This window comes from Musca domestica, unplaced genomic scaffold (assembly GCF_030504385.1).
Source record: "Musca domestica strain aabys unplaced genomic scaffold, Musca_domestica.polishedcontigs.V.1.1 160, whole genome shotgun sequence".
NCBI lineage: Eukaryota > Metazoa > Arthropoda > Insecta > Diptera > Muscidae > Musca > Musca domestica.
In genome coordinates this window covers 44,350-67,300 of record NW_026712220.1, presented here as the reverse complement: position 1 = coordinate 67,300, position 22,951 = coordinate 44,350, and the positions used below count along the sequence as shown (strand labels likewise).

At 34.8% G+C, this 22,951-nt stretch overlaps 1 protein-coding gene across 1 annotated transcript in view; it reads left to right on the top strand.

The window, feature by feature from the left end:
- The window catches only part of LOC101888859 (E3 ubiquitin-protein ligase HECW2-like), a 57,484-nt gene that overhangs the window by 7,522 nt on the left and 27,011 nt on the right, over positions 1–22,951 (top strand). The window lies entirely within an intron of this gene.

The window sequence follows — 22,951 nt, the reverse complement described above, 5'->3', positions numbered from 1 at the left end:
GATGGTCTTCTTAAATCCACGTTTAGGGACCTAATAATGGTGTTTGAAAAAATCTTTAAAAATACACGCCTAGAGATCTGAAGTTGGTTTTTGAAAACTTCTTTAAAATTCCACGCCCAGAGACCTGAGGATGGTCTTTGAAAAATTCTTTAAAAATCCACGACTAAAGACCTGAAGATGGTATTTGATTTTTTTTTTTTAAATCCAAGCCTAGAGCTTATAGATGGTCTTTGAAAAATGCTTTAAAAATCCAAGCCTAGAGACATGAAGATGGTGTTTGAAAAATTCTTTAAAAATCCATGCCTAAAGATTTGGAGATGGCCTTTGAAAAATTCTTTAAAAGTCCCCGCCTAAAGATTTGGAGATGGTCTTTGATTTTTTTTTTTAAAATCCACGCCTAGAGACCTGAAGATGTTCTTTGAAAAATTCTTTAAAAAAATCGATGCCTAGAGGTTCCTTGGTTAAAAATTCTTTAAAAATCGACGCCTAGAGACCTGAAGATGGTTTTTGAAAAGTGCTTTAAAAATTCCAGCCTAGAGACCTGAAGATGGTGTTTTGAAAATGCTTTAAAAATCTACGCCTAGAGACATGAAGACGCTCTTTGAAAAATTCATTAAAAATCCACGCCTAGAGAATTGGAGATGGTTTTTAAAAAAATCTTTAAAAATCCACGCCTAGAGAATTGGAGATGGACTTTGATTTTTTTTTTAATCCAAGTCTAGAGGTCTGAAGATATCATCCTGAAAATGACCCTTAAACATTTTTTTTAAATAAGCCCTACTGAAATGCACGCCTGTAGACCTGTCGGTGGTCTTTAAAAATACATGCCCAGCGATCTGATGATGGTCTTCGACAAATTCTTTAAAATTCAAGGCCTATAGACCTGAAGATGGTCTTTTAAACTTCTTAAAAATCCTCGTTTAGGGACCTAATGATGGTGTTTGAAAAAATCTTTAAAAATATAAGCCTAGAGATCTGAAGTTGGTTTTTGAAAAATTCTTTAAAATTCCACGCCCAGAAACCTGAAGATGGTCTTTGAAAAATTCTTTAAAAATCCACGACTAAAGACCTGAAGATGGTATTTGATTTTTTTTTAAATCCAAGCTTAGAGCTTATGGATGGTCTTTGAAAAATGCTTTAAAAATCCAAGCCTAGTGACATGAAGATGGTGTTTGAAAAATCCTTTAAAAATCCATGTCTAAAGATTTGGAGATGGCCTTTGAAAAATTCTTTAAAAGTCCCCGCCTAAAGATTTGGAGATGGTCTTTGAATTTTTTTTTTAAAATCCACGCCTAGAGACCTGAAGATGTTCTTTGAAAAATTCTTTAAAAAAATCGATGCCTAGAGGTTCCTTGGTTAAAAATTCTTTAAAAATCGACGCCTAGAGACCTGAAGATGGTTTTTGAAAAGTGCTTTAAAAATTCCAGCCTAGAGACCTGAAGATGGTGTTTTGAAAATGCTTTAAAAATCTACGCCTAGAGACATGAAGACGCTCTTTGAAAAATTCATTAAAAATCCACGCCTAGAGAATTGGAGATGGTTTTTAAAAAAATCTTTAAAAATCCACGCCTAGAGAATTGGAGATGGACTTTGATTTTTTTTTTAATCCAAGTCTAGAGGTCTGAAGATATCATCCTGAAAATGACCCTTAAACATTTTTTTTAAATAAGCCCTACTGAAATGCACGCCTGTAGACCTGTCGGTGGTCTTTAAAAATACATGCCCAGCGATCTGATGATGGTCTTCGACAAATTCTTTAAAATTCAAGGCCTATAGACCTGAAGATGGTCTTTTAAACTTCTTAAAAATCCTCGTTTAGGGACCTAATGATGGTGTTTGAAAAAATCTTTAAAAATATAAGCCTAGAGATCTGAAGTTGGTTTTTGAAAAATTCTTTAAAATTCCACGCCCAGAAACCTGAAGATGGTCTTTGAAAAATTCTTTAAAAATCCACGACTAAAGACCTGAAGATGGTATTTGATTTTTTTTTAAATCCAAGCTTAGAGCTTATGGATGGTCTTTGAAAAATGCTTTAAAAATCCAAGCCTAGTGACATGAAGATGGTGTTTGAAAAATCCTTTAAAAATCCATGTCTAAAGATTTGGAGATGGCCTTTGAAAAATTCTTTAAAAGTCCCCGCCTAAAGATTTGGAGATGGTCTTTGAATTTTTTTTTAAAAATCCACGCCTAGAGACCGGAAGATGTTCTTTGAAAATTCTTTAAAAATCAACGTCTAGTGATTTGGAGATCGTCTTTTAAAAATTTTAAAAATCCGTGACTAGAGACCGTCTTATTAAAAACTCCTTAAAAATCGATGCCTAGAGGTTCCTTGGTTAAAAATTCTTTAAAAATCGACGCCTAGAGACCTGAAGATGGTTTTTGAAAAGTGCTTTAAAAATTCCAGCCTAGAGGCCTGAAGATTGTGTTTTGAAAATGCTTTAAAAATCTACGCCTAGAGACATGAAGACGGTCTTTGAAAAATTCATTAAAAATCCACGCCTAGAGAATTGGAGATGGTTTTTAAAAAAATCTTTAAAAATCCACGCCTAGAGAATTGGAGATGGACTTTGATTTTTTTTTTTAATCCAAGTCTAGAGGTCTGAAGATATCATCCTGAAAATGACCCTTAAACATTTTTTTTAAATAAGCCCTTCTGAAATGCACGCCTGTAGACCTGTCGGTGGTCTTTAAAAAAATCTTTAAAAATACATGCCCAGCGATCTGATGATGGTCTTCGACAAATTCTTTAAAATTCAAGGCCTATAGACCTGAAGATGGTCTTTTAAACTTCTTAAAAATCCTCGTTTAGGGACCTAATGATGGTGTTTGAAAAAATCTTTAAAAATATAAGCCTAGAGATCTGAAGTTGGTTTTTGAAAAATTCTTTAAAATTCCACGCCCAGAAACCTGAAGATGGTCTTTGAAAAATTCTTTAAAAATCCACGACTAAAGACCTGAAGATGGTATTTGATTTTTTTTTAAATCCAAGCTTAGAGCTTATGGATGGTCTTTGAAAAATGCTTTAAAAATCCAAGCCTAGTGACATGAAGATGGTGTTTGAAAAATCCTTTAAAAATCCATGTCTAAAGATTTGGAGATGGCCTTTGAAAAATTCTTTAAAAGTCCCCGCCTAAAGATTTGGAGATGGTCTTTGAATTTTTTTTTAAAAATCCACGCCTAGAGACCGGAAGATGTTCTTTGAAAATTCTTTAAAAATCAACGTCTAGTGATTTGGAGATCGTCTTTTAAAAATTTTAAAAATCCGTGACTAGAGACCGTCTTATTAAAAACTCCTTAAAAATCGATGCCTAGAGGTTCCTTGGTTAAAAATTCTTTAAAAATCGACGCCTAGAGACCTGAAGATGGTTTTTGAAAAGTGCTTTAAAAATTCCAGCCTAGAGGCCTGAAGATTGTGTTTTGAAAATGCTTTAAAAATCTACGCCTAGAGACATGAAGACGGTCTTTGAAAAATTCATTAAAAATCCACGCCTAGAGAATTGGAGATGGTTTTTAAAAAAATCTTTAAAAATCCACGCCTAGAGAATTGGAGATGGACTTTGATTTTTTTTTTTAATCCAAGTCTAGAGGTCTGAAGATATCATCCTGAAAATGACCCTTAAACATTTTTTTTAAATAAGCCCTTCTGAAATGCACGCCTGTAGACCTGTCGGTGGTCTTTAAAAAAATCTTTAAAAATACATGCCCAGCGATCTGATGATGGTCTTCGACAAATTCTTTAAAATTCCAGGCCTATAGACCTGAAGATGGTCTTTTAAACTTCTTAAAAATCCGCGTTTAGGGACCTAATGATGGTGTTTGAAAAATCTTTAAAAATCCACGCCTAGAGATCTGAAGTTGGTTTTTGAAAAATTCTTTAACATTCCACGCGCAGAGACCTGAGGATGGTCTTTGAAAAATTCTTTAAAAATCCACGACTAAAGACCTGAACATGGTTTTTGATTTTTTTAAATCCAAGCCTAGAGCTTATGGATGGTCTTTGAAAAATGCTTTAAAAATCCAAGCCTAGAGACATGAAGATGGTGTTTGAAAAATTCTTTAAAAATCCATGCCTAACGATTTGGAGATGGCCTTTGAAAAATTCTTTAAAGTTCCCGCCTTAAGATTTGAAGATGGTCTTTGATTTTTTTTAAAAATCAACGCCTAGAGACCTGAAGATGATCTTTGAAAAATTCTTTAAAAAAATCGATGCCTAGAGGTTCCTTGGTTAAAAATTCTTTAAAAATCGACGCCTAAAGACCTGAAGATGGTTTTTGAAAAGTGCTTTAAAAATTCGAGCCTAGAGACCTGAAGATAGAGTTTTAAAAATGCTTTAAAAATCTACGCCTAGAGACATGAAGACGGTCTTTGAAAAAATCTTTAAAAATCCACGCCTAGAGAATTGGAGATGGTCTTTGAATTTTTTTTTTAAATCCAAATCTAGAGGTCTGATGATGGTCTTTGAAAATTTTTTTAAAAATCCACGCCTAGAGAATTGGAGATGGTCTTTGATTTTTTTTTTTTTTAATCCAAATCTAGAGGTCTGAAGATGGTCTTTGAAAAATTCTTTAAAAATCCACGCCTAGATATTTGGATATGCTCTTTGAAAAAATCTTTAAAAATCCACGCCAAGATATTTGGATATGCTCTTTGAAAAAATCTTTAAAAATCCACGCCTATAGACCTGAAGAAGCTTTTTGAAAAATTCTTTAAAAATCCACGTCAAAGGGAACTGATGATCTCTTTGAAAAATTATTTAAAAATCCACGTCTAGAGATCTGAAGTTGGTTTTTGAAAAAATCTTTAAAAATCCACGCCAAGATATTTGGATATGCTCTTTGAAAAAATCTTTAAAAATCCACGCCTATAGACCTGAAGAAGCTTTTTGAAAAATTCTTTAAAAATCCACGTCAAAGGGAACTGATGATCTCTTTGAAAAATTATTTAAAAATCCACGTCTAGAGATCTGAAGTTGGTTTTTGAAAAAATCTTTAAAAATCCACGCCTATAGACCTGAAGAAGCTTTTTGAAAAATTCTTTAAAAATCCACGTCAAAGGGAACTGATGATCTCTTTGAAAAATTATTTAAAACTCCACGTCTAGAGATCTGAAGTTGGTTTTGAAAAATTCTTTAAAAATCCACGTCTAGAGATCTGAAGTTGGTTTTGAAAAATTCTTTAAATATCCACGCCTAGAGACCTGATGAAGGTCTTCGGAAAAATTCTTTAAAAATCCACGCCTAGGGAACTGATGACGGTCTTTGAAAAATTCTTTAAAAAACCAAGCCTAGAGACCTGAAGATGGTTTTTGAAAAATTCTTTAAAAAACCACGCCTAGAGACCTGATGAAGGTCTTTGAAAAATTCTTTAAAAATCCACGCCTAGAGACCTGAAGATGGTCTTTGAAAAAATCTTTAAAAATCAACGCCTAGAGATCTGAAGTTGGTTTTTGAAAAATTCTTTAAAATTCCACGCCCAGAATCCTGAAGATGGTCTTTGAAAAATTCTTTAAAAATCCACGACTAAAGACCTGAAGATGGTATTTGATTTTTTTAAATCCAAGCCTAGAGAAAAGATCAAGGTCTTTGAAAAATTATTTAAAAATCGATGCCTAGAGACCTAATGATGGTATTTGAAAAATGCTTTAAAAATCCAAGCCTAGAGACATGAAGATTGTGTTTGAAAAATTCTTTAAAAATCGATGCCTAGAGACCTAATGATGGTATTTGAAAAATGCTTTAAAAATCCAAGCCTAGAGACATGAAGATTGTGTTTGAAAAATTCTTTAAAAATCCACGCCTAGAGGTTTGGAGAAGGCCTTTGAAAAATTCTTTGAAAATCCACACCTAGAGATTTGGAGATGGTTTTTGAAAAATTATTTAAAAATCCAAGCCTAGAGACATGAAGATTGTTTTTGAAAAATTCTTTAAAAATCCACGCTTAGAGACCTGAAGAAGATCCTTGAAAACTTCTTTAAAAAACCAGGCCTATAGACCTGAAGATTGTCTTTGAACAATTTTTTATAAATCCAAGCTCAGAGACCTGAAGAAGGTCTTTGAAAAAAAGTAGTTAAAAATCTACACCTGCCGATCTGAAATTCGTTAAAAAAATCCATATTTATTTTAATTGTAATTATATTCTTCTTTTCACACTATTTATTTTGGAATGTATTTTTTAAATTTTTAAATTCTAATTATCACTTTTTCGATGTTTTCTTTTGCATAGTAAATAATTCATAGAAAAATAAAAATTAATAAAGAAAAGACAATTATCAAATTTATTAAACAATTAGCACAAAAACATGTTGGCAATAAAAATAAACATGCTTCTAATTTATCAAATATTAACACCTTTCCAAATAACAATAATCGAAACTAGCTTGAGCATGATGCGTGTGGGAGTGAATGGATACCTTAGTGTGTGTATTTGTTGGATTCCATACCTTTCGGTTTTAATTATTGGCGCTAATTTGGCGACGTGAATTGCAGTGAGTAGTGCGTACATATGTATGAACATATGTGCAAATTGAATTTAAATGAAACTACCTGGGGTCGCTTCGATATATGACCCAACATGTTTCGCGTCTAATTAGATTGTCAATATTTAGACAAGTTAATTACGAAAGTTGAACGTCGTGCGTTTAATAAAAGGAAACCATATCACTTAGCATTGTTTAAAAAATTCTAAAAACATATTTCATTATCAAGTATCGAATGATATTCAGATCAATATTTATAAGAAATTCTTGAGTTATATCAGTTTTTAGCGGATGTTTTGTAAACTTTGAGATTTAATGTAATCAAAGACATTTATTCAAACATTTGCAAAAATCAGCTTTACTTCTCTTATCTCTTAGATAAGTAACTGCAAATTATTCCCAAGCAACGCCTACATTATTTCATTTTTTTCATTCATTCATATATTTACATTCGATATGACAACAGCTATTATAATCTAATTAAATAGAAATCAATAAGACGTTGACTTCCCAACCCACTAGCCTGGGAATAATAAATATTTGCCGTTCTTTACAATTCAACAACGATTAATACATAGTAATCAAGAATTAAGCAATGTCTCACTTATCGTAAAGAAGGAATTCTTGCTTCGTGGAATTTATGACAGTCAGCCAGCCAGGCAGCCCCCTTTAGTTTAGATTCTAAGTCATCTGGAAAATATTTGTAAACATTGGAATAAAACCAATACAGTCATATGAAATTCATTGAAACGAAGCAATTTCCTATGCATTTGTTTATTCGAATTTAAACGGAAATATTTGCTAGGGAAATCTCTGAATCGGAATGATTTTGTATATTTGAAGAAGGCGTGGATTTTTAAATCTATCTACCTCTATCCGTGGATTTTTAAAGAATTTTTAAAAGACCCTTATCAGGTCTCTAGGCGTGGATTTTTAAATCTATATACCTCTATCCGTGGATTTTTAAAGAATTTTTAAAAGACCTTCATCAGGTCTCTATGCGTGGATTTTTAAAGAATATTTCAAAGACCTTCATCAGGGGTCTTGGCGTGGATTTTTTAAGAAATTTTAAAGACCTTCATCAGGTCTCTTGGTGTGGATTTTTTAAAATTTTTTCAAAGACCATCAGGTCTCTTGGTGTGGATTTTTTTAAGAAATTTTCAAAGACCTTCATCAGGTCTCTTGGCGTGGATTTTTAAAGAATTTTTCAAAGATCTTCATCACGGGTGTAGGTGTGGATTTTTAAAGAATTTTTCAAAAGCAATCTTTGGAGTCTCCAGGCGTAGATTTTTAAAGAATTTTTCAAAGACCTTCATCAGGTCTCCTGGCGTGGATTTTTTAAGAATTTTTCAAAGACCTTCATCAGGTCGCTAGACGGGTCTAGGTGTGGATTTTTAAAGAATTTTTCAAAGGCCTTCATCAGATCTCTAGGAGTGGATTTTTAAAGAATTTTTCAAAGACCATCATCAGGTCTCTTGTCGTGGATTTTTAAAGAATTTTTCAAAGACCTTCATCAGGTCTCCAGGCGTGGATTTTTTAAGAAATTTTCAAAGACCTTCATCAGGTCTCCTGGCGTGGATTTTTTAAGAATTTTTCAAAGACCTTCATCAGGTCGCTAGACGGGTCTAGGTGTGGATTTTTAAAGAATTTTTCAAAGGCCTTCATCAGATCTCTAGGAGTGGATTTTTAAAGAATTTTTCAAAGACCATCATCAGGTCTCTAAGTGTGAACTTTTAGAGATTTTTTCAAAGACCTTTATCAGGTTTCTAGGCGTGGATTTTTAGAGAATTTTTCATAGACCTTCATTAGGTCACTAAGAATTTTTCAAAGACCTTTATGAGGTTTCTAGGCGTGGATTTTTAAAGAATTTTTCATAGACCTTTATTAGGTCTCTAAGAATTTTTCAAAGACCTTTATCAAGTTTCTAGGCGTGGATTTTTAAAGAATTTTTCAAAGACCATCATTAGGTCTCTAAGTGAGAACTTTTAGAAAATTTTTCAAAGACCATCATTAGGTCTCGAGGCGTAGACTTAAAAAAAATTAAGACATTTTTCAGGTCTCTAAGTGAAAACTTTTAGAAAATTTTTCAAAGACCATCATCAGGGGTCTAAGCTTGGATTTTTAAATGATTTTTGAAAGACCATCATCAGTTCTCTGACCGTGGATTTTTATAGAACTTTCAAAGACCATCATCAGATCACCAGGCGTGAATTTAAAAGAAATTTTCAAAGACCATTATCAGGTCTCTAAGTGTGAACTATTAGAGAATTTTTCGAAGACCCCCCCAGGTCTCTAAGTGTGAACAATTAGAGAATATTTCGAGACCATCATCAGGTCTCAAAGCGTTTATCACTAGGTCTTTAGGCGTGGATTTTTATAGAATTTTTCAAAGACTATCATCAGGTCTCAAAGCGAGGATCAACAGGTCTCTAGACGTGGATTTTTAAAGAATTTTTCAAAGACCATCATCAGGTCTCAAAGCGTTTATCACCAGGTCTTTAGGCGTGTATTTTTAAAGAATTTTTCAAAGACCATCATCAGGTCTAAAAGCGAGGATCACCAGGTCTCTAGACGTGGATTTTTAAAAAATTTTTCAAAGACCATTATCAGGTCTCGAAGCGTTTATCACCAGGTCTTCAGGCGTGGATTTTTAAAGAATTTTTCAAAAAACTTCATCAGGTTCCAAAGCGTGGATCACCAGGTATTTTTAAAGAATTTTTTAAAAAACTTCTTCAGGTCTCAAAGCGCGAATCACCAGGCCTTTTTAAATATTTTTCAAAAAAACTTCATCAGGTCTCAAAGCGTGGATCATTAAGACTTTTTAAATAATTTTTCAAAAAACTTCATCAAGTCTCAAAGCGTGGATCACCAGGTTTCTAGGCGTATATTTATAAGGATTTTTTTTCAAAGACCTTCATCAGGTCTCTAGGCGTGGATTTATAAAGAATTTTTTTTCAAAGGTTTCTTGGATTGGACTTTTAAAATTTTTCCAAGTAGTTTTTTATAAGAATTATTTTTGTTATATAGCCGTTTGTTTCTATTTGAGAGACTTTCCTCATAATTTAATTACATTTTAGACTTATTATAAAGTAATTACAAAATTGATTAACCAACAAAAAAATTAATTTTAATTTCAAATGTTTAGTTCAATGGCCTGTAATCGAACATTATAAAAGGTCATTATTATTTTAAATAAATATTTCCTGTAATTTATTGTAAGCAAAAAACAACAACAAGAAACACCTAACAATCGAAATCTAAGCTTTACCGCAATAAGTTTACACAAATTAATAACATTTACAAATTAGGCAGAACTCCACAAGCCTCATAGCTTATTTTTTCCTTATCGCCGTCATCAATCGCAAATTAACCCTAAGCATGAAAATATTCGAACTTAATAACTTATTAGGTAGGTAGGTGAGCAATTAGTCAGTCACTTAGACGGTTTGTTTAAGTGCACATACTCTCCTACCCGCCCACCCCCATTTGCCTAGCCTAGGTGTTGTGTGGCGGCTACGTGGTTTTGTTAATGGCTGTTGTCCTGCTTCGCTGCATTTTCAATTTTTTTGTTGATTTGATAAGAACTTTTGATTTGATTTAACTACGACAACAACGACGACGGCGACGATAAAACAAGGTCAGATTTAATGCTTTAACAAATGTTTTAAATAAAAATCTATTTTGTACGGTTTTTTGTATTTTCTTGAAGGTTAAGTATTACCTTTTGAGGGTAATTAAGTGAAAAGGATAGCGATTCGTATATCAATAAAAAACAGTAAAATATTACACTCCAAATAAAATAGTAGGGTGGAAAAATTTTGTTGGAGATGTTAGGTCTTGTTGAGTATATTACGATCCCCGAAGGCCACATTTGCTGAAGCACAAACTTACGAATTATAGTGTGATGCATTTTCTTCGGGCTCTATAATTTCGGTATTCCTTATTTCTTGAACCGTAACATAAGTACACAATATGACATTTTTAGCATTAATCCGGCGGATTCTTCGGGGTTCCTAATATGCTTCATACCCACAATTTAGTAGCATTTAGTTCTTTTCGCAGAGTTTAAAACAATTGAAAACAATCTCTATATCTCAACGTCAGATACCAACAGTGACCTTAATATAAAATTCAGGGTTCCAGCTCTTTAACCCATTTCCAAATTAAGTACAATTATATTACGCATATCTCTTTTTCTCTCATCCACAGACACCATAAGTGACATATACAGGGTGTGATCAAAAAATTGCAACAAAGTCAAACGCCATAATTTTTACATTTTTTTAAATTTTATTGAATGAAAACAAAAAAGGTCGGAAATAGCATCAAATTTTAGAAAAAGTTTAGATTTGTTCGAATTTGTCATCTTTGGCACGAATAATGGTCTGCCAATGAAACCGTCACACGCTGCCCGAATGTTGCTCTGCGGTATTTTGACCCATTCCCGGCGAAGCGCTTGCTTGAGGTGATCGACACTTTGGTATTTTTAGTGCCAAGCTTGCTTTCCAAAATACTCCAGACACAATAGTCCTACGGATTGGTATCCGGAGATTTTGATGGCCATTGTGCGCTGGAAATGAAGCGAGGAACCTCATTTTGGAATCATTCTTGTGTGACGCGTGCTGAATGCGATGGTGCTGAGTTATGTTGGAATGTCCAAGATCTGCAGACAAAATGTTTGCGTGCCCTAGGCTTTAATTCACTCTCCAGAATATTTTCGCGATAATATTCCGCATTTATTCTGATGCCATGGTCGATTAATACGAGCGGAGAGAGACCATCTGCTGTTATGGCGGCCCACACCATCACCATGGCCGACGCTTGAGTTCTGGTGGCCAACCCGAAAGTGCTCATTTTCAGCTGACCTCTTTGGCAATAAACACGATCATTTTGTTCGTTTACAAACTGCTGGATAACGAATGTTTTCTCATTTGAAAAAACCATATTCGGCAGTTCTCCACTTTCGGCCAAGCGAAGCTAGTCTTTAGCTCTTTTAAGTCTATTTTCTTTCGGTTGCGGTGTAAGTTCCTGCACTTTTTGGCATTTCAATGGCTTTACCTCGAGCTCAATTTTCAATATCTGCAGAATGGAATATTGCGATATGTTCAGCTCACGAGCCATTTTTCGCCTACTGCGACGCGGGTTTCGATCAAGTCGCTTCTTTACTTTTCGAAGCATTTCTGCTGATATTGTTGTTTTCTTCCGTCCAATTCTTTGACGTCGGGCTACGCTACCAGTATCACGGTAACTAGCGATGGTACGAGACACAAAAGATTTATTCACATTTAAATGCTGGAGTGCTCTAACGATGGCCACTTGTGGTTTTCCAGCCAAATATAAAGAAATCACACTATCACGCTTGAATTCCATCATGAATAACTTTTTTTCTGGAAAATTCTCATCAAAATGCTTTTGTACGCTTGTAAGCAATATAATGAGCTGTTACTGGAATAATTTTAACAGCTATCGGACAAGTGGCTTAGAAATGACAACAGTCTAATGTTGGTTGCAGTTTTTTCAACTCACCCTGTAAATGTTATTGGTAAATGGAGATCCGCCTTTGTTAGCCTCTCTTTTCAACAAAATGTCTGTATTGCCCAATAACAAGTTAAAGAGCAGTAAGTTCGGCCGGGCCGAACTTTGAATAGCCTCCACCATTTGGAACGAATTTGGAAATTTAAAAAAAATAAGACCCTTAAAACATTCTGTTAAAATTTTAAAAATACCAAATATAGCCGTTATATTGGGGTCTATACGACGTGGGCCTACATAGTCATTGTTTGCCATAAGCCATTACCATATTCAAATTCGAAACATTAAATAAACGGTGAATAATGTAGCTAGAATCATCAAAATATCGTATATAGGGAGGTACCGTTATATCGGAGCTGAGCGAAGTCCTGGACCTGCATAGACAATTTTCTGTCACAGGCTGTAGCATCCATTAAGAACTTCAAATACCACATCTGAAACAATTTCGGTGGGTATTGTACCTAAAATCGTCAAAATACCTAATATAGGGAGGTACTGATATATGGGGCCTATACGAAGACCTGGACCTGCATAGACAATTTCCTGTCTCAGATTGAGGTTCCCATAACGAACTATAAATACGTAATTTGAAATAATTCTGGTGAATAATGACGCTAAAATCATCAAAATACCGAATATTTGGAGGTACCGTTATATGGGGGCTATACCAAAACGTGGACCTGCACAGACAATTTTCTGTCATAGGCTGAGGTATCCATAACGAACTTCGAATACCAAATTTGAAACAATTCCGGTGAATAATGTCGCTAAAATCATCAAAATACCGAATATTTGGAGGTACCGTTATATGGGGGCTATACCAAGACGTGGACCTGCACAAAAAAATTTCTGTCTTAGAGTGTAGTATCCATTTTGAACTTCAAATACCAAATTTGAAACAATTCCGGTGAATAATGTCGCTAAAATCATCAAAATACCGAATATCGGGAGGTACCCTTATATAGGGGCTATACAAAGACGTGGACTTGCACAGACAATTTTCTGTCTTAGGATGTAGTATCCATTTCGAACTTCAAATACCAAATTTGAAACAATTCCGGTTAATAATGTCGCTAAAATCATCAAAATACCGAATATTGGGAGCTACCATTATACGGGGGCTATATGAAAACGTGGAGCTACATGGCCCATTCACGAACTTAACCTGCCTACTAGAAAAATAAACATGTGTGCAAAATATTAGCCATCTATCTCAATTAATTCCAAAGATAGCGTGATTACAACAGACAGACAGACGGACATCGCTAAATCGACTTAGAATTTTACGCTGATCAAGAATATATATACTTTGTTGGGTCTGACATGAGTATTTCGAGGAGTTACAAACGGAATGACAAGGTTAATATACCCTCCATAGTTTGGTGGAGACTATAAAAACATTCGAAATAGTATAACTCTATTATTCCATTATCTGGGAATATTCATTTTAAAAATACATATTGGAGATCTAATAATAAAAAAATATTATCTCAAAAAATCTTTGTTGCCAATGAAATATAGGTCAAAGTCCCCTTCGAAACACCCAATAACTTCCTCACTTACATATGTATGTATCATCTATGTAAGTTTATATATTGATATTACAAAAACTTCCTTATCTTTGCTAAAATCAGCAATGAAAAGAGGGGAGCAGATGACGTCCAGCAGCATCATCGCCGCCGTCATCATCTAACACTTTGATACTTCAAAGACTCATCTCGATACTCGCATCTACTTAAAATACAAAAACATCTCGTATAGAAAGAAAATAAACAACAAACATGCCATGCAAATATGTTTTGTTATGACAAATGCAATCTAAGCAGCAGCAACAACAACAGCACCAACAGTAATATTAATTGAAAAGATGAATAAAAGCCAAGCAAAAACACAACTTCTAAGTTCGAATATATAATTGATGATAGCTACAATTAAGCCATCATTAAATGTTTGAAAAAATTCGAATAATAAAAAAAAAAATAAAATTCAAATTTTTGTTCAACTGCAATAAATAAAAAAAAAAAACACCCCAAAAACATACAAATGAAATTTCGTATTGAAGGAAGAGGTATTCGTTGATGTTTTAGGAGGGTAGATTGGGAAGTAACAATAACAAAATTGACCTACTTTTAAGTACCTAAATAAATGAAAACAAAGCAGATATATCTAATATCACTTACGTGCCTCTATATAAGGTATATAGAGTTCATTTTTTTACAAGATAGGTTTCTTCTAGCACTTCAAACCTTTACGGAATGATATTTTCCATATCATTATGAATAAGTATAATACAATAAGTACCGAGTCGTCGGGAGTCAGATTCTTGATCAGCATAAAATTCTATGTCGATTTAACGATGGCCGTCCTACTGTTTGTCTGTCCGTCTGTGAAAATCATTCTAGCTTCCAAAAGAAATGAAGTAGGTTGATAAAAAATTTTACTCAAATGTGTATTATGTCTGCAGGACTTTTGGTATTGAAAATGGTACCCCCCCCCCCCCCTATAATGGTACCTCCCTATTTTCGGTATTTTGATGATATAAGCGACATTATTCACCGGGAATGTTTAAAATTTAGTATTTAAAGTTCGTAGTAGATACTACAGCCTATGACAGAAAATTGTTTGTGCAGGTCCACGCCTTCGTATAGGCCCCATATAACGGTACTTCCCGATATTCGGTATTTTGATGACTTTAGAGGCATTATTTACCGGAATTATTTCAAATTTGGTATTTTAAGTTCCTAACGGATCCTACAGCCTATGACAGAAAATTGTCTGTCCAAGTCCATGTCTACATATAGCCCCCATATAATGGTGCCTTCCTATTTTCGGTGTTTTCGTGATTTAAGCGACATGATTCACCGGAAATGTTTCAAATTTGGCATTTGAAATTCGGAATGGATACTACAGCCTAAGACAGAAAAATGTCTGTGCAGGTCCACGACTTCGTATAGCCACCATATAACGGTACCTCCAAATATTCGGTATTTTGATGGTTATAGCTACATTATTCACTGGAAATATTTCAAATTTGGTATTTGAAGTTCGCAATGGATACTACAGCCTATATCTGAAAATTGTATGTGCAGGGCCACGTCTTCATATAGCCTCCATATAATGCTACCTCCCTATTTTCGGTGTTTTCGTGATTTAAGAGACATTATTCACCGGAAATGTTTCAAATTTGGCATTTGAAGTTCGCAATGGGTACTACAGCCTAAGACAGAAAATTGTCTGTACAGGTCCACGTCTTCGTTTAGCCCCATATAACGGTACCTCCCAATATTCGGTATTTTGATGGTTATAGCTACATTATTCATCGGAATTATTTCAAATTTGGTATTTGAAGTTCGTAATGGATACTACAGCCTAAGACAGAAAATTGTCTGTGAAAGTCCACGTCTTCATATAGCCCCCATATAATGGTACCTCCCTATTTTCGGTGTTTTCGTGATTTAAGAGACATTATTCACCGGAAATGTTTCAAATTTGGCATTTGAAGTTCGCAATGGATACTACAGCCTAAGACAGAAAATTGTCTGTACAGGTCCACGTCTTCGTATAGCCCCCCATATAACGGTACCTCCCAATATTTAGTATTTTGATGGTTATAGCTACATTATTCATCGGAATTATTTCAAAATTGGTATTTGAAGTTCGTAATGGATACTACAGCCTAAGACAGAAAATTGTCTGTTTCGGTCCACGTCTTCGTTTAACCCCATATAACGGTACCTCCGAAAATTCGGTACTTTGATTATTTTAGCGATATTATTCACCGGAATTGTTTCAAATTTGGTATTTGAGGTTCGTAATGGATACTTTAGCCTACGACAGAAAATTTTCATTGCCGGTCCACGTCTTCGTATAGCCCCCATATAATGATACCTCACAATATTCGGTATTTTGATGATTTTTAGCTACATCATTACCGATTTTATTTAAGTTTCGCATTTAAATATTGTAATGGTTTATGACAAAAGTTACCTATGCAGGTCCATGTCGTCATATAGACCCTAATATAACAGCTAAATACGGCATTTTTAAGATTTTAACAGAATTTTTAAAGGATTTTATTGTTTTTGAGAATTGCCAAATTCGTTACAAATGGTGGAGGGTATTCAAAGTTCGGCCCGGCCGAACTTACAGCTTTTTTACTTGTTTTTTTTTTTTTAAGTTTCGCATTTGAATATTCTAATGGTTTATGACAAAAGTCGTCGCATAGACCATAATATAAAGGCTACGTTCGGTATTTTTAATATTTTAACAGAATTTTTAACAGATTTTTTTTTTTTGAAAAGTGAAAAATTCGTTCCAAATGGTGGAGGATATTGAAAAGTTCGGTCCGGCCGAAGTTACAGCTTTTTTACTTGTTTACTTTAAAATATCAGTTACCCTACTAGACTTTTTTCAACATACCTCGCATGTTCTCAGAGAGCGAGATAATTATATTGAAAATATTCAAATCATGTGTGACTGCATGTTGTCTTTTAGACAAACGGCGAACTGAATTGAGAATATGACGCTATAATGAATAAAATCAACAATAGTTTGTCATAGCCATGCGGTCTCGAACAATATCATGTTTTATTCTGCTTCAATCATCCATCGTGTGTTATTGACTCACGATGAGGTATTCCAATGTAGATGTACGTATATATGTAGATACTGCATTGTTAGCAGAAGTGGTCAAATGTTGATCTTAAAAATTGTACCTTTTTCGTTTATTTTTCACACAAATGGCTTTGTCCAAAATACGTTACTTTTTGAATGAAATTTGAATGTTGAGATTTTGTTGTAATAAGGAATATTGGTGGGCATTTTTACGGCATATGTATTTGGAAGTTATTTTGCATATGGTGTAAACTTGCATATTCTAAAAGTACAAACTTCTGGCAAGGAAGAAGGCAAAACTCGAAGTATTTTACTTTGCATCCCAAAATATAATTTTATAGCGACTTTACTATAAGTCAATACCAGTTTATGGGGTATTTTCCCAAATCAAGTAATAAATTTTACAATTTGGGATGTGTCAAAGTCACAGCTCAGATTGGCTTGATTTTACTCGCTCGTTTTTGTGCTCGAATTTTACAAGAAATGTATTCTCCAATCCTATGAGGGATGTAGATAGAAACTCTTAGACTCGAGCGTTTTATGGCATGATTGAAATATCAATAACCAGACGGATTATTTTTTTAATTTAAAACAATTTTTTCTATAACTAAATTTTTTAGCTAATTATGATTTTGTTTGAAAATTATTAAAAAAGTAAAAATTCGACCACTCGAGAGCAAGCAATGCAAACTCGCTCATATTCCTGTGGCATAGAAAAATTTAGTACATTCCATTTTTTTCGGTGAAGTACTGCCGACCAAATTCGAGCACAAATTGAAACTCGCTCGAATTTGAGTAGACTCTAGTTATACCTTCCACCATAGTACGGAGGGTATATTAAGTTTGTTATTTCGTTTGTAATACCTCGAAATATACATAAATAAAATTCACTGGCAATTTAACGATGACCGTCCGTCTGTCTGTCTGCGAACGAATTGAAGCTAGGTTGATAAAATTTTACTCAAATGTGTCTTTCGTCTTCAGGACTATTGGTATTGGGCTACATAGGTCGACATTTAGTTCCCACATAACAGTACCTCCCTATATTCGGTATTTTGATAATGTTAACTACATTGTTCACCGGAATCGATTCAAATTTCATGATGATAGTTCGTAATCGGTACTACAATCTGTGACGGAAAATTTGCTATGCAGGTCCACGCCTTTGTATAGCACCCTCATAACGGTACTTCCCTATATCCAGTATTTTTATGATTATAGTTATAGTTATGATTATTATTTACCAGAATTGTTTCAAATTACGTTTCTTCGTAAAGCTCCATATAACAGTACCTCCCTATATTCGGTATTTTGCTGATTTCAGCGACATTGTTTCAAATTTCATATTTGAAGTTCTTATTAGGTACTACAGCCTATGACAGAAATTTGTGTATGCAGGTCCAGGTCTTCGTATAGCCCCCATATAACGATATAGCCCCCATATTCGGTATTTTGCTGATTTCAGCGACATTATTCACCGGAATTGTTTTTAATTTCGTAATGGGTACTACAGTCTCCGAAAGAAAATTGCCTATGTAGGTCCCTGACTTTACATAGTCACCATATAATGGTACCTCCCTATATCCGGTATTTTTATAATTTTAGTGACATTATTAACCGGAATTCTTTTAAATTTCCTTTAGGTACTACAGAAAATTGTCCATGTGGGTTCAGGTCTTCGTGTAGCCCCTAAATATTAGTACCTCCATATATTCGGTATTTTGATGATTTTAGTGACATTATTCACCGGAATTGTTTCGAATTTCGTATTTGAAATTCGTAATGGGTACTACAGCCGATGACAGAACATTGGCTATGCAGGTCCCGGTATTCGTATAGCCTCGAAATATCAGTACCTCCCTATATTCGGTATTTTCCTGATTTAAGCTACACTATACACCGGAATTGGTTCAAATTTCGTGTTTGAAATTCGTAATGAGTACTACAGCTTATGCCTATGCTGGTCCAGGTCTTCGTATAGCCCCTAAACCTCCCTATATTCGGTATTTTGTTGATTCACCGGAATTGTTTCAAATTTCGTATTTGAAATTCGTAATAGGTACTACAGCCTATGACTATGTTGGTTTAAGCCTTCGTATAGCCCCTAAACCTCCCTATATTCGGCATTTTGCTGATTCACTGGAATTGTTTTAAATTTCGTATTTGCACTTCGAAATGGCTACTGCACCCTGTGACAGAAAATTGTCTATGCAGGTCCAGCTCTTCGTATAGCCCCTAAATATCTGTACCTCCCTATATTCGGTATTTTGCTGATTTAAGCTACATTACTCACCGGAATTGTTTCAAATTTCGTATTTGAAATTCGTAATGGGTACTACAGCCTCTGACAGAAAATTGTCTATACCGGTCCAGCTCTTTTTATAGCCTCTAAATATCTGTACCTCCCCATATTCGGTATTTTGCCGATTTCAACGATATTATTCGCCGGAATTGGTTAAAATTTCGTATTTGAAATTCGTAATGAGTACTACAGCCTATGACTATGCTGGTCCAGGTCTTCGTATAGCCCCTAAACCTCCCTATATTCGGTATTTTGTTGATTCACCGGAATTGTTTCAAATTTCGTATTTGAAATTCGTAATAGGTACTACAGCCTATGACTATGTTGGTTTAGGCCTTCGTATAGCCCCTAAACCTCCCTATATTCGGCATTTTGCTGATTCACTGGAATTGCTTTAAATTTCGTATTTGTACTTCGAAATGGCTATTACACCCTGTGACAGAAAATTGTCTATGCAGGTCCAGCTCTTCGTATAGCCCCTAAATATCTGTATCTCCCTATATTCGGTATTATGATAATTTTAGCCATTATTCACCGGAGTTGTTTCAAATTTCGTATTTGAAATTCGTAATGGGTACTGCAGCCTGTGACAGAAAATTGCCTATGCGAGTCCACGATTTCGTATGGACCCTAAAATAACGGTAAATCCCTATATTCGGTGTTTTTTTTTAAGATTTTAACAGAATTTTTAACGTATTTTATTTTTTATTTATTTATTCTTTTTTTTTTGAAAATGTCCAAATTCGTTCTAAATGGTGTAGGGTATTCAAAATTTGGGCTTTTTAGCTTTTGTTCTATGCCATTTGTATAAGAGCGAATTTGTTTTACACATTTTGTGAGATGGAACAAACTTTGCTCGAAATCGAGCAGAAGCATCAATAGTGTGCGAACGCTCGCGAATACCTCTGTTTTAAAAACGAGAGTGCTACCACCGTTCTACCCTATAAAGAAGTCACAAATACTGAAGCTACTAATATTGTTCTGACCTATTTCTATTATTTTTTCAATAGTTGTTAAATGATTACCTCAATTACCTCATTATACAAATTTTGAGGGCTAATGGCTTCTTTGAAAGAATACCATTGTATTTTAGTTTAGGACTCATACCCCTTCACCCTCACCTTCCCTTTATATGGTAATCAACTTTTTGCAAAAACAAATTTAGTTTTCTTCAAGAAAATAATTAAAATTCTCTTCACAACGTCTTCATTTGCTTTCCATTTATATTAGTGGGCGCCAACACAAACAAACAACAACAGCGGCAAACAATTGTTTTTCTTTTTTTCATTGTTAATTATACAAGTGATGTTGTTATTATTGGCAATAAAATACTAACGGAATAAATAAATGTCACCAAACAAACAATTAATTAACATTTAATTTTTAATAAAGCCAAATATGTTTCGACTAAGAAATGGAAGGAAAAAAACAAAATTTCCTAAAATGGTGAGGCGTTTTGACTTACTGTTCCACTTTTGAGGAAACTGATGTCGGCATTATTACCAATACGATATAGTACATATAAATGCCTTAATCACTAGCTTGGTAACCAAAAGAAATGATAAGTGAAGGAGTATGACCTACCCACTAACATTCCTTTAAAAGACGAACATTTCAGATATCAATGTTGAAAGTGAAAAAGTTCGACCAATGTATTTAAAATGAAATAAGAAGGTTAGGTTAGGTTAAAGGATGCACAGTTGTAAGAAAAAACAACCACTCCACTCGGAGACCTTTTGGTCCATTGTGTTCATCCTAATTAGGAAAATACGAGAATAGAAAAGAGAGAAGAAAATGAATGAATAGCTAAGAGTGAAGAAATAAGAAATTGTATAGAGAATAGAGAAATTAGTAGGTTTGTGTCCACGGTGTGTTAACGTATCGTCTTTTAGCCATTTTAGTCGCCCGGCTAACTGAAGAATGACTGCTGACTCGGTGTCGGAGGGGGAGGACAAGTCCGGCAGAATATGCTTACCCAGTAGCCTCTGTATCGCTCCAATAAAAGTTGGGCAGTGGCAGAGTAAGTGCTCCACCGTCTCAGTTTCTTCCTCGTCCTGACGAAGCCTACAGCATTCAGTATCGTCACCCCCCATTTGGATGTCATGGCCTTAATGTTGCAGTGTCCTGTAATTAGGCCCACCACAAGAGTCAAGACCAGCTTCGTCATGGATATCAGTGACCTTGACCTCCTCTCGGAGATCACCGGCCAGATCTTCTTAGAGACCCCTTCCAATCCCCTTCTAGTTAACCAGTTTTGCTGAAATTTCTCAGGATAATGCTTACGAAGAATTTGGACAAAGTGACATAGGGGTGCCTTCACTGAGCGCCCCATCTCCAGATCTATCGACTCAGATCCGCGCCTGGCCAATTCATCAGCAGATTCATTACCAGATATGTTGCAATGTCCAGGGACCCAGCAGAGTTTGACAAACGATTTAACCTTTACCAGAGCATTCCTGCATTACAGAACCGCCATAGCCTCAGAACCGCCCTTCAGGGCCGCTTGACTATCGACATATATAGTCACCGGTCCGTCCAGTTCATTGATTCTATTTGCCAGCAGCTCTATGACCTTCCTGACAGCGAAGATTTCTGCCTGAAAAACACTACAGTCATCGTTTAGTTTGAAGTATCGTCGAATATTTAGACTTTCACAGTAGACCTCGGCTCCCGTTTCACTTTCCATCTTTGATCCATCAGTATAGACGGCTATACCGTTAAAAGGTGGAGAGTCACGAATCCAAATGTATCTGTTAGGTATATGGATATCAAGTAGTTCAAAGCTGTGCCTAGGTGATATATAATCGCTAGCTATAGCCTGATTTACTATGCTTCCCACAAACTTGATAATGTCAGAGTGTCGGAAAGGCTGACTGAATGAAATATAAAAGAAATAAAATAATTAATATCAGTCGGTTTGGCCGACAGATTTATACCCCCAGCCTTAAATTATGATTATTCAAACTGTTGACCCATTATGGGGGAGGTTCCGAAGCAGTTGACCAATTCGTATCTGCCCTAAGACTGACAAAATTCCATATTCATATCAGATTTCTGGTTAAGAGAAATATTTAGATATAGGAAGTTGTAAACAATCGCCGACTTGTTTCGAAAGTTATGACAGATAAAAGTACTGAAAATTGTGACCCTTTGTTGGTTAGGTACCAGAAAGGCTTCGCAGATATATATCATCTTCACAACAGATCTTACGTTAGCAAAAATATTTGGATGTGTGAAATTTGAAGAGAGTTGGATATCTCGCTTTGATGTACTAAGTCTGAATGGAATCAGATGTTAATGTCGTTTTTTATGAGCTTCATGGATGTTCAAAATTTTGACCTATTGTGGGGAGGTACCGGAAAGAGTGGAACCTAATTTCGGATTTTATGAACGTTTTGGTTATTCAAAACATTGACGCTTTGTGGGGAGAAACCAGAAGGAATGGTCCGATATCTACCATATTTATAACAGATCTTGTGTTGATAAAAATATCGAGATGTGCGACTTCTGAATGGAATCGGGCGTTAATTTCGTATTTGTGAGCTTTATAAAATATCCAAATTGTGACCCTTTGTGGGAGAGGTACCAGAAGGAGTGGACCGATATATTCCATCTTCATACCAGACCTTGGTTTAATAAAAGTATTGTGATCTGTTTAATTTGGAGGCATTCGGACTCTTACATCAAATTTTATAAGAGTTATAATTATTCAAAATTTTGACCCTTTGTGGCGAAAGTACCAGAAGGAATGTTCCGATCTCCAACTTCTTTGTAACAGATTTTATATTGATAGAAATATTGAGATGAGCAAATTCTGAACGAAATCGGATTTTAATTTCTTGTCTTATGAGCTTTCGGGATATTTAAAATGATGACCCTTTGTGGGGTAGGTACCAGAAAGTGTGGACCGTTAGATTTCATTTTCACACCAAATCTTGGATTAATAAAAATATTGTGATCTGTGTAATTTAGAGACAATTTGACTCATACATCACATTTTATAAGAGTTCTAATTTTTCAAAATTTTGA